Source organism: Cavia porcellus, unplaced genomic scaffold (assembly GCF_034190915.1).
Source record: "Cavia porcellus strain 051 isolate PalLab524CR breed Dunkin Hartley unplaced genomic scaffold, mCavPor4.1 scaffold_19, whole genome shotgun sequence".
Lineage (NCBI taxonomy): Eukaryota > Metazoa > Chordata > Mammalia > Rodentia > Caviidae > Cavia > Cavia porcellus.
The window spans coordinates 42,874,289-42,886,828 of record NW_026947502.1 but is presented as its reverse complement, the minus strand read 5'-3'; positions in this window follow the sequence as shown (position 1 = coordinate 42,886,828).

Genomic DNA, 12,540 nt, shown 5'->3' with positions numbered 1-12,540 from the left:
GCTCAAATTAATGATCAGAGAAGTCCAGACTCTGGGGATAGCTGGAGCCAGGATGGCAGGCAAAGCAAACTAATCTTACCCTGCAATCTCAGAGACTCACATTAATAAAAAATAGCTACGTCCCTGGAGTTTGGAGTTGAGGTGAGATGGGAATAGATGGGTTCTACGTTATTTTCTTTAAGAGATAGGTGGTTTTCAATATCAATAATGCTATGGTTTAGATACTGAGTGTTCCTAAAAGTCTCGTGTATTCTGAAGTGGGGCTTTTGGAAGGTGACTGGATTGTGGAGGTACAGATAAATTAAATCACAAGTTTATCTATGTCTAAATGTGATTTTAGGGAGTAGGGTCTGTTGGAAAGTGCAGGTCACTGAGAGACAGACCTGGAAGAGGGGAATTCCCTTCTGTCTTTCTGCTTACTAGTCACCATGACATGAGTAGATTTCCTTGACTAGATCCTTAAACCATGTCCTGTCTGTCATGCAGCCAGCTAACATCAGACTGAAATCTCTTAAACTATGAGCTAAAATAAATCTCTCCTCCATTACTTTGTGGTAACAGGTATTATGTACTAGTGAGTGCTGTATCTGGCACAGCTCTCAAATTTTTCTGGAGGAAGATGGTGGATAATGAAGCAACAGAGACAAGAGTCAGAACATAGACACTTGAAGTCAGGTGGTGCCTTCTCTCCTTAGGGAAGAAATAGAATGATCCAACAACTGCAGTGCATTTATTTGTACACTCAGGAGGTTAATGCCAGTTGAAACTCTTCTGCCTAACAACTTATTTGCCTGGCTATCCTTGTGAAAGCTGGAATAGTTGTTCATGTGGCTCAGCTTGGGAACTCTGTGTTCTTGGGCCTAGTTTTGCTTTAGTCCTGTGCATGTGTTTGATCTCAAGCCACTTTCCACATCTCCCTATTTTCTGTCTTGTAGTTGCAAGCAATAGAGGAGCTGTGTTTGGAGGATTCTTCAGAAGGCCATCTCATTCTCAAAATCTATTATGGGTGACCTTACTAAATTAGGCTCGCAGTCCAAGGATTTCAGGTCACTACATAGCCCATTAACCTATAACAGCAGTCAGTTACCAGTGTATCTGGCAATTGTCAGAAAGTGTTAGTGATTTGAGTTTCTTTTATAGCTAACATATTACTAAGGCATTGTTTTACACATCATGTGTTTATATTTTTTGCTGCATATTCAAGGCTAAGTTGAGATGGGACGTGTATTAATCAATTTCTCACTATCTATTAAGGTCACTATTAAGTCGCTTCAGGATTTAACTTGGAACAAAATACAGCAGCTCTTAGTTCTTCTGTCAGTTTAGGCTGTTTGTATAAGGCAAGGCCATTGCTTCACCAAGTTACCTTCTGTGAAACTTTCTCTCCCAGTGACTCTCCTTAAGCAGACTGTGCACCATTAATTTCCTTCCACCATGGTCTGATAATCTCCTCAATCAGAAGGTTGGGGATTCACCAAGTCATAGGATGTTGCAGCAGAGGTTCTTTTTTGTCCTGGATCTTCACTGACCTTGGAAGGCCAGAGCCAAAGTATTGGCTGTCCTCCTAGCCTATCTATCATTCTAGATTTTGGTTTCCAAATTTCAGTTGTTGAATATCCAAAGGAGAAGGTTACTAATGGTATTTTATAATGAGATCAGTGAGTGTACAATAATTTTATTTGGATATAAATCACCTTGAAATACAATGTAGAACCATTATTTCCTACTAACAATGATGTTCTAGTAGTTGAGTTTCTGTATAATGTTTAAAGAAAACAGTTGTATAATTTTACACAGAAAATTTGCAATCAGAATCCATACATAATATTATAGAATGAAAATCATGATGACATTTTTTGTAACACACCTACATTTCCATTTTGGTATAAAAAAAAATCTTTAGCCACTATCTTCATCTACTATATAAGAAAATTTTACCCAATTTATTGACTTCTAATGAGCTGTCATTAAAGAAATTTGTACCATTGTCTGGATTATTTAATGTCCAGACATTTCTAAGTATAGTGACACATACACAGCATACAAAACACATAAGTGTTTTTTAAAGGTAGATGTCTGAATTTGAAAGAAAAGACTATCATCTCAAATAATCCCTGCTTTATGTTTTAGAGGACCTTGTGCTGTATAAAAATATTTTATACAGCACAAGATTAATAAAATCGGCTGTCATAGACATATGAAAACATTTTTAAAAATTTAGTTTGGTACCAAAGCATCTTTAAATCATAAAACCTTATTTTCTCATTTTTAGAAAATTTAATCTTTTAATGATGGCTCATGTAAATTTATCACAGTAATATATTATAATAACATTTATTGTGGTGTCTTCCATAAGGCTATGGAGATCACTGGGGCTTTCATTAATGAGCAGAGACTGGGACATGATTTTTCCCAGGCTGCTGCTACTTTATTATCCAAAGGGAGCCCTGATCAATAATATTCCAAGCCCAAAGAGTCCCCATTTATTTACAATAACAAATTTCTGATGACCTATGGGAAAACTAATTTTTATGTCATTTTGATCAACTGAAAACCCAGGTGGAAGAATGCTTTTAAATTTATAAACAAAATTAAATTATGAACATATGATCCAAAAATTTAAAAAAAAAATTGTTGCGCCTAAATAAAAAAAAAAAACCTGTTTATAGATAGAACAAACAGACAAAAACAAAAACACAATTTGCTAAGACAAAATATATTTTTGGCCAAATTAAATTATAATAACATAGTTTTAGAACTGTGTAATGATAAATAGACTAGTCAGAATTTTTTCTTAAGAAACTGGTAATGTGACCCTCTCATAATCTGGGGAACTGGGGAGCCAGAGGTGAGTGTCTATGCACCATCCTGAGGCCAGGCTTTTAAGATCATCTCTCCCAGGAGTCAAAGAACTGCCCAGCTTCCTGCCACACTCCACAGGCTCTGCAGGTTTCAGGCTGGCCTGGGCAGTGCAGTGAACTTCTCTCCATCAGGGGAACTGGGCAAACCAGAGACCCAGGAGCTGAGGACATAGAAGACAATTTCCAACATGACCAAGTTAAGAAATAACACTTGAAACGGAAACATAGGAAAATGGCAAAACAAAAGACAAAAAAGCAATCTGAAATCTCTATCCCATCCCAAGAAATCTTAGGAGCTACGTACATAGAAGAAAATATATGCAATACACCTGAAATACTTGACACAATAGCAACTGCAATAAAGAAGCAATTCTGGGAAGCTTTAAAGGAATTCAAATAAGAAATAATCTCCCATGTAAAAGAAGAAATGATAAAAGTAATGAAGAGATGCTGAACATAACTAAAGAAGACACAGTTAAAAAAAACACAGGAACAAAACAGAAAGATAGAATTCCTGGATGAACAATACAAGAAACAAACAGAATGTGTGAATCAGATTCAAAGAGATATACAGGAAATCAAAAATTCCATTGAAAGTTGTCAAAATCACCTCAACAAAAATGAAGACAGAATTTCAGAGCTCAAAAACAAGATTGCAGATAGTGAAAAGGAAAGATCTTTTAAAAATAATAAGAAATCAGGAAATAACAATTCAACAGCTGAAAGATGAGGCACAAAAATCCCCATAAGATTGACAAGGATAAATGAAAAAGAAAGGGAAAACACAAGTGATATTAAGAGGATATTTTGAGAAGTAATGGCTGAAAATTTCCAAAACATGAGAATGGAAACTGACATTAGGATCAATGAAGCATATAGAACTCCAAATAGCCATAACCAAAATAAAACTACATCCAGAAATATAATAATTGCCACCCAGAAATCCAACATAAGAATAGAATATTAAAAGCTGTTAGAGAAAAAAACAGATCACCCATAAAGATTCCTTTCAGAATCACAGCAGACTTCTCAGCACAAACAATGAAGTCAACAAGAGCATGGAGCAAAGTATTTCAGATCCTAAAAGAAAATGATTTCCAACCCAGACTGATGTACCCTGCAAAACTGTCCTTCAGCATGCATGGAGAAATAAGATAATTCCATGACAAAGAACAGCTGAAGAACTTCATGACACCAAGCCAACCCTGTAAAGAATACTAAAAGACAGTTTAGATACATTTAGAACACTAAGCAAAGCAGACAATTAAACAGAAAGGAAAGGTAAAGAAGCAACAGCAGAAAGATAACATGCAAACAATAAACCAATATATAAGTTATAACCATTAATGTAAATGGTCTCAATTCATCAATTAAAAGAAACAGACTGGCAGAATGGATCAAGAAACAGCATCCAACCATATGCTGTTTACAAGAAGCCCATCTAACCCAACAGGAAACTCACAGAATGAAAGTCAATGGATGGAAAACAATACTTCATGCAACAAGAATGGAATAAAAAGTGGGAATAGCTATTCTGTTTGCAGACAACATGAACATCCAACTAAGAATGATCAGAAGAGATAAAAATTACATAGTGCTTAGGAGAAAACTTCAAGAGGAAGAAATAACAATCTTAAATATATATGCACCAAATTCCAGAGCACCCAGTTACACAAAGCAAGTATTAATAGAAATAAAAAATCAAATGAACAATAACACAATTATGACAGGAAACCTTAACAGACCATTGACACTAAGGGTACGATTAAACAGACAGAAAATCAGTAAAGAAATAACAGAACTGAATCACACCTGTGAACAAAGGGACTTGATGGACATATACAGATTGTTCCATACAACAACATCAGAACACACTTTCTTCTCAGCAGTACATGGGACATTCTCTAAAACAGACCACGTATTAGCCCACAGAACATATGTAAATAAATGCAAATGAGTTGAAATTATCCCATGCATGTTATTGGATCATAGTGCCGTGAAACTAGAAATTAATGATAAAAGAAACTGCAAAGCTCCCACAAACACTTGGAAAATGAATTACACACTCTTGAGCAATCAGTGAATCACTGGGGAAATTAAAGAAGAAATTAAACAATAACTACAAGCTAACAAAAATACAAATTCAACTTAGTGGAATCTGTGGGATGCAATCAAAGCAGTCCTCAGAGGAATATTCATTGCACTGAGTTCCCACATCAGGTAAACAGAAGGAATACAAATAAATAATCTGATGTTACACTTCAAATATCTAGAAAAAGAAGAGCATGTCAAGTCCAAAGCCAAAAGAAAGGAGGAAATTTTAAAAATCAGAGAAGAAATTAATATGATACGGACTAAGAAAACAGTCAAAGAATCAATGAATAAAAGAGTTGGTTCTTTGAAAGAATAAATAAAATTGATAAGACCCTAGCCAACCTTATTAAAAAGAGGAAAGAAACAGCTCAAATTCATGCAATAAGGAACTAAAAAGGCAAAATCACTACATACTGTGGAAATACAGATCATCAACAACTATTTTGAAAACCTCTACTCTCATAGAACACAGAAGAAATGGACAGATTCCTAGAAACTTATGAAGTAACAAAGCTAGGTTAAGAATATGTAAAACTGTTGAATAACGCAATTTATATTAATGAAACTAAAAATATAATCAAGTCCTTATCTACAAAGAAGATCCCAGGCCCAGATGGATTCACAGCAGAATTTTACAAGAAATAAAAAAAAAAGACAATGCTGACATTCCTCACACTCTTCAATGAAATCAAAAGGGAAGTAATCCTTCCTAAGTCATTCCTGGAAGCAAATATTACTCTAGTACAAAAACCTGAGAAAGACACAACTAAAAAAGAAAACTATAGGCCAACATCACTAATGAACACAGATGTGAAAATCCTCAATAAAATATTGGCAACATGAATGCAGCAAATCATCAAGAAGATTACACAGCATGACCAAGTGGGACTCATCCCAGGCAGGCAGGGATGCTTCAACATACATAAATCAAGAAATATAATCCACCATATCAATAAAACCAAAAGAATCAAATGATCATTTCTATAAATGCATAAAAAGCTTTTGATAAGGTCCAACATTCATTCATGATAAGAACCTTACAGTAAACTGGAATAGATGGGCTTTACCTCAATATGGTAAAGCCCATCTATGACAACCAACAACCAGCATCATATTAAATGGCCAAAAACTGAAGGGCTTTACCTTAAAATCAGGCACGAGACAAGGATCTCCTTTATCATCACTCCTATTCAATATAGTACTAGAAATACTAGCCAGAGCAATTAGACAAGAGAAAAGGGATATTAAATGGAGAAAAATAGGAAAAGAGGAAGTTAAATTAACATTATTTGTAGATGACATGATACTCTACATAGAAGACCACCAAAACTCAATTGAAAGACTGCCAGATATAATAAATAAATTGAGAAATATACCTGGATACAAAATCAATACTCAAAAATCAATAGTATTCCTATTCACTAGATACAAAATCACAGAGAGAGAAATAAGTGAAGCCACACTCTTCACACTAGAACCCAAAAAAATGAAATATTTGGGAATTAATCTCATGAAAGAAGTGAAAGTTCCATGTAGGGGATATTAAAATGCCCTGAAAAAGAAATTGAAGAATATCTCAGAAAATTGAAAGACATCCATTGCTCATAGATGGGAAGAATAAATATTGTGAAAAAGGCCTTTCTCCCAAAACTGCTATACATGTTCAATGCAATTGCAATAAAAACACTTTCAACATACCTCATAATCTAGAAAAATCACTGCTAAAATTCACCTACAACCAGAAGAGACCTAGAATAGCAAAGACAATTCTAAACAGCAAAGGCAAGACAGGAGATATCACAGTATCTGACTTGAAGTTATACTGCAAAGCAACTGTAGTTTAAATCAACAAGGTACTGGAATAAAAACAGAGCTGAAGATCAATGGAATAGATGAAAAGATACAATGACAACTACAAACACATTCAACCACCTTATCTTTGATAAAGGGGCCAAAAATTTTCACTGTAAGAACTATAGTATCTTTAATAAATGGTGCTGGAAAAACTGGCTCTCTGTATGCCAAAAACTAGAACTAGACCCATGCATATCATCATGTAATAAATTAAAATCTAAATGGACAAAGATGTGAATATTAAAATAGAGGAACTAAATCTATTGGAAGACAAATTGGGTAAAAACCTTGAAGACATAGAGTAGGTAGAGATTTCATGAACAGCAATCAAACTCCATGGGAAATATTCCCCAGAATCAATAACTGGGATCACATATTATTAAAAAGTTTCTGCGAATCAAAAGTGAAAGGAAAACCCATAAACTAGGAAAAAATCTTAGTGAACTGTCCCTTAGACAAAGGACTTCTGTCTGAATCATATAAAGAATTAGAAAAATCAGACCCCTAAAATCTAATCCAAAAATGGGCATCTGAGATGAATACACAATTCTCAGATGATGAAATACAAATTTCAAATAAGTACATGAAAAAATGTTCATCATCATTACTCATTAGAGAAATGCAAATTAAAACCACACTGAGATTTCATCTCACTCCTCAAAGAATGGCCAGGATCAAGAAAACTACCAACAACAAATGCTGGAGTGGCTGTGGGGAAAAAGGAACTCTTCTGCATTGTTGGTAGCAATGTAGACTGGTGCAATCATTTTAGACGTCAGTCTGGAGATTTCTCAAAGAACTGGGATTGGAAGTCTGTTTTGACCCCACTATTCCACTTTTAGGCATATTCCCAGATATGAAAATATCATACCACAGTGAAATATGTATACCCATGTTTATAGCAGCACAACTTGTAATAGCCAGATCTTGGAAACAATCTAATTGTCCATCAACTGAGGAATGGATAAAAAGTTGTCATGTTTTTATACGATGGAGTACTATACTACTCAGCTATAAAGAATGATCACATAGAGATATTTATAAATAAATGGACACAACTTGAGACCACACTCATTAGCAAAATAAATAAAACTCACATGTATAAATACCGAATAGTTTCCCTAGTGTAAGAAATGGTAAGAGTACATAAGAGTTTATAGTAATCATGATTCCCCATTACATTGCTCTGAAGCTTTATAATTTCTGCATTCATTAGTTGGAATGGTTTTATCATAGTTTTTTAAATTTTATTTTCTGTGATAGTATAAACAGATATTTTAAAGAAAAGAAGGCTTTAGAATGGCCAGAGATGATTTTTAGTATCATCTTACTCGGAAGTCCTACTATGCTTTTGTTTTTCTGTTGCCTTTGGTTCTATCCTGTTATATCTTATTGGGTATTATTGTCTGTGATAGTATAAACAAATGAGTTAACATAGTGGCCATTGTTCATTATCTGCTATTTGGTTCTGAAAGCCCTGTAATGCTTTCATTCTCTTGAATGGTTTTATACTGTTTTGTTAGAAGTGCTTTGGCTATTCCAGATCTATTTTAGTTCCAGGTGAATTTTAGGATTGATTTCTCTAGATCTATGAGGTATGTAGATGGTATTTTCATTAGTTTTGCATTGAATCTGAATAACAGTTTTGGGAGAATGGCCATTTTCACATTTGTTCTTCCAATCCATGAGCAAGGGATATCTTTCTATTTTTGAGATTCTCTTTGATTTCATTTTTCCAGGTATTATATATATAGGTCTTTTACTACTTTGGTGAGATTAATTCATAAGTATTTCATTTCTTTGTATCTTAGTGTGAAGAGTGTGAGTTCTTTTAACTTTCTCAGTGATTTTGTTGTTAGTGTATAGAATTGCTACTGATTTTTGAGTATTGATTTTCCATCCAATTTTGCTGACTTTATTGTATCTAGGAGTCTTTCAATGATGTTTTTGAGGGTCTTCTATGTAGAGTATAATGTCCTCTGCAAATAATGATAATTTAACTTCCTCTTTTCCTATCTTTACACCTTTATTTCTCTCTCTTATCTTATTTCTCTGGCTAGTATTTCCAGTACTATGTTAAATAGGAGTGGTGATAAGGAACATCCTTGTCTTGTGCCTGATTTTAAGGTAAAGGCTTTCAGTTTTTGACCATTTAATATGATGCTAGCTGTAGGTTTGTCATAGATGGCCTTTATCATATTGAGGTAAAGACCATCTATTCCAATTTTCTGTAAGGTTCTTATCATGAATGAGTGTTGGAACTTATCAAAAGCTTTTTCTGCATCTTAGAGATGATCATGTGATTCTTAATTTTGGCTTTACTGATATGGTAGATTACATTATTTTTGGCTTTTTCATTTATTGGCTTACATCTGTTGAACCATCCTTGCATTCCTGGGATGAATCCCACTTGGTCATGGTGTATAATCTTCTTGATGATTTGCTGCTTCATGTTTTCCAATATTTTATTGAGAATTTTTGCATCTGTTTTCACTAGGGAGATTGGCCTGCAGTTCTCTTTTTTAGTTGTATCTTTCTCAGGTTTTGGTACTAGAGTAATATTTGCTTCCAGGAATGACTTAGGAATAATTGCTTCCCTTTCAATTTCATTGAAAAATTTGAGGACTGTTGGTGGTAAGTCTTCTTTGCATTTCTTGTAGAATTCCTCAGTGAATCTTTCTGGTCCTGGGCTGTTCTTCATAGGTAAGGACTTAATTACATTTTGAATTTCATTAATAGAAATTGGGTTATTCAGCAGTTTTACATCTTCTTGACCCAGCTTTGGTAATTCATATGTTTCTAGGGATCTGTCCATTTCTTCTGTGTTATCAAACCTATGAGAGTAGAGATTTTTGAAAGAGGTGTTGATGATCTTCTGTATTTCCACAGAGTCTGTAGTAATTTTGCCTTTTTCAATCCTTATTGCATGAATTTGAGCTATTTCTTTCCTCTTTTAATAAGGTTGGCTAGGGTCTTATCAATTTTATTTACCAACTCTTTGATTTGTTGATTTTTTGGATTGTTTTCTTAGTCTCTATTGTATTAATTTTTGATCTGATTTTTATAATTTCCTCTCTTCTTTTTGCTTTGGGCTTGACTTGATCTTCTTTTTCTAGATGTTTGAGGTGTAGCAACAGGTTTTTTATTTGTATTGGTTCTGTTTTCCTGATGTGGGAACTCAGTGCAATAAATTTTTCTTTGAGGATTACTTTCATTGCATCCCACAGATTCCAGAAAGTTGTATTTTTGTTTGCTTGTAGATATTGTTTAATATCCTCTTTAATTTCCTCTGTAACTCACTGATTGCTCAAGAGTGTATTATTCAATTTCTATGTGTTTGTGGGGTTTTTGTAGTTTCTTTTATCATTAATTTCTAGTTTCATGGCACTATGATCTGATAACATGCATGGGATAATTTTGATTCTTTTGCATTGATTTAAATGTGTTCTGTGAGCTCGTATGTGGTCTATTTTAGAGAATGACCCATATGCTTTTGAGAAGAATGTATATTCTGATGTTGTTGAATGGAACACTCTGTATATGTCTACCAAGTCCTTTTTTCACAAGTGTGATTCAGTTATGTTATTTCTTTGCTGATTTTCTGTCTGGTTCATCTGTCCCTTGGTGTCAATGGTGTGTAAAGTTCTCCTGTTATAATTGTGTTGTTGCTAATTTGATTTTTCATTTCTATTATAACTTGCTTTGTATAGCTGGTGCTCTGGAATTGGTGCATATATATTTAAGACAGTTATCTCTTCCTCTTGAAGTTTTCCCCTAATCAGTATGTAGAGACCTTCTTTATCTCTTAGGATCATTTTTGGTTTGAATTTCACATTATTGCAAACAAAATAGCTACCCCCTCCCCTTTTTTAGGTTCCTGTTGTATGAAGTATTGTTTTCCATCCTTTGACTTTCAGTCTGTGAGTTTCCTTTTGGGTTAGATGTGTTTCTTGTAGACAGCATATGGTTGGATTTTGTTTCTTGATCCATTATGCTAGTCTGTTTCTTTTAATTGGTAACTGTTTACATTGATGGTTATAACTGTTATATATGGCTCATTGTTGACATATTATCTTTCTTCTGTTGCATCTTTATCTTTCCAATTTGTTTAGTTGTCTACCTTGTTTATGTGTTTTTCCTATGTGTATGTAAACTGTTCCTCAATATTCTTTGCAATGTTGGCTTGGTGTTTATGAAATTCTTTAGCTGTTCTTTGTCGTGGAAGTATCTTATTTCTCCATCCATTTTGAAGGACAATTTCTCAAGGTACAACAGTCTACGTTGAAAATCATTTTCCTTTAGGATCTGAAATACTTCACTCCATGCCCTTCTTGACTTCATTGTTTGTTTTGAGAAGTCTGCTGTGCTTCTTATAGGCTTTTCTTTATAGGTGATCTGTCTTTGCTCTCTGGGCTTTTAGTATTCTATTCTTATGTTGGATTTCTGAGACGGTGATTATTATATGCCTGAGTGTCATTTTATTTTGGTTATTTGGAGTTCTATATGCTTCACTAATCCTAATGTCAGTTTCCATTCTTATATTTGGGAAATTTTCAGCTATGACTTCTGTGAACAGCCTTTTGATATCATTTGTGTTGTTCCCCTCTTTTCCATTCATTCCTATTAATCTTATGTTGTTTTTTTGCATCATCTTGCAGCTGTTGAATTGTTATTTCCTGATTCTTTTCTTTTAAAGAGGTCTTTCTTTTCTTGTTCACTAACTGCAATCTTGTTTTCAAGGTCTGAAATTTTATCTTCACTTTTGTTGGGTCAGTTTTGAAAACTTTTGATGAAATTTTTGATTTCCTATATATCTTTTTGAATCTGCTTCATGTATTCTATTTGTTTCTTAAATTGTTCAACCAGGGATTCTATCTTTTTGTTTTGTTTCTCTAATTTTTTAACTGTATCTTCTTTAGATGTGTTCAACATTTCTTTCATTACTTTTATCATTTCTTCTTTTACCTGGAAGACTATTTCTAGTTTGAATTCCTTTAAAGCTTCCTGGAATTGCTTCTTTATCTTAGTTGCTATTATGTCAGGTATTTCAGGTGTATGGCATATGTTTCCTTCTATATACATGGCTCATAGGGTTTCTATGGATGGACTGGAGGTTTAAGATTGCATTTTGGTCTTTCATTTTGTCGTTTTCCTATTTTTCTGTGTTTCAAGTGTTTTTCTAAGGCTTCCCCTGAATGTGTTGGCAATCGTCTCCTATGCCCTAGGCTCCTGGGACTGCATGGAGCTTGCTGAACATGATCCAGTCAGGCCCTCAGGCCCTCCCATACTACCTTCATGTTCCAGGTAGCTAGGCAGGCACCTACCCACAGTGGATGATGGGCTAAAGCTCTCCCCGGGCAACGACCCATGCCCTGGAACTCACTATACCTGCTCTCAACTCCCATAATTGAAGAAGGTCCCTGGAGATAATCTACTCAGGCTGCAAAACCTCCCAAGGCTAGTCTTTTGTGGCTGGGCTCTGAGCGGGTTCTTGAGCTCTGGGAGCAATGTTTTTTTTTTTTTTTTTTTTTTTTGTCTTTTTCCTTTTATTATCGGTACCGGGGATCAAACTCATGACTGCCTGCTTGCAAGGCAGGCGCTTATGCCACTGAGCTAAATCCCCAGCCCTGGGAGCAATGATCTTAACACAATGTTCCAGATTGGGACAGCACGTGGACTCATCCCAGCCACCAGCTGAGTTTCCCAGTTCCTGGTTCCCATTGTTCGTTTT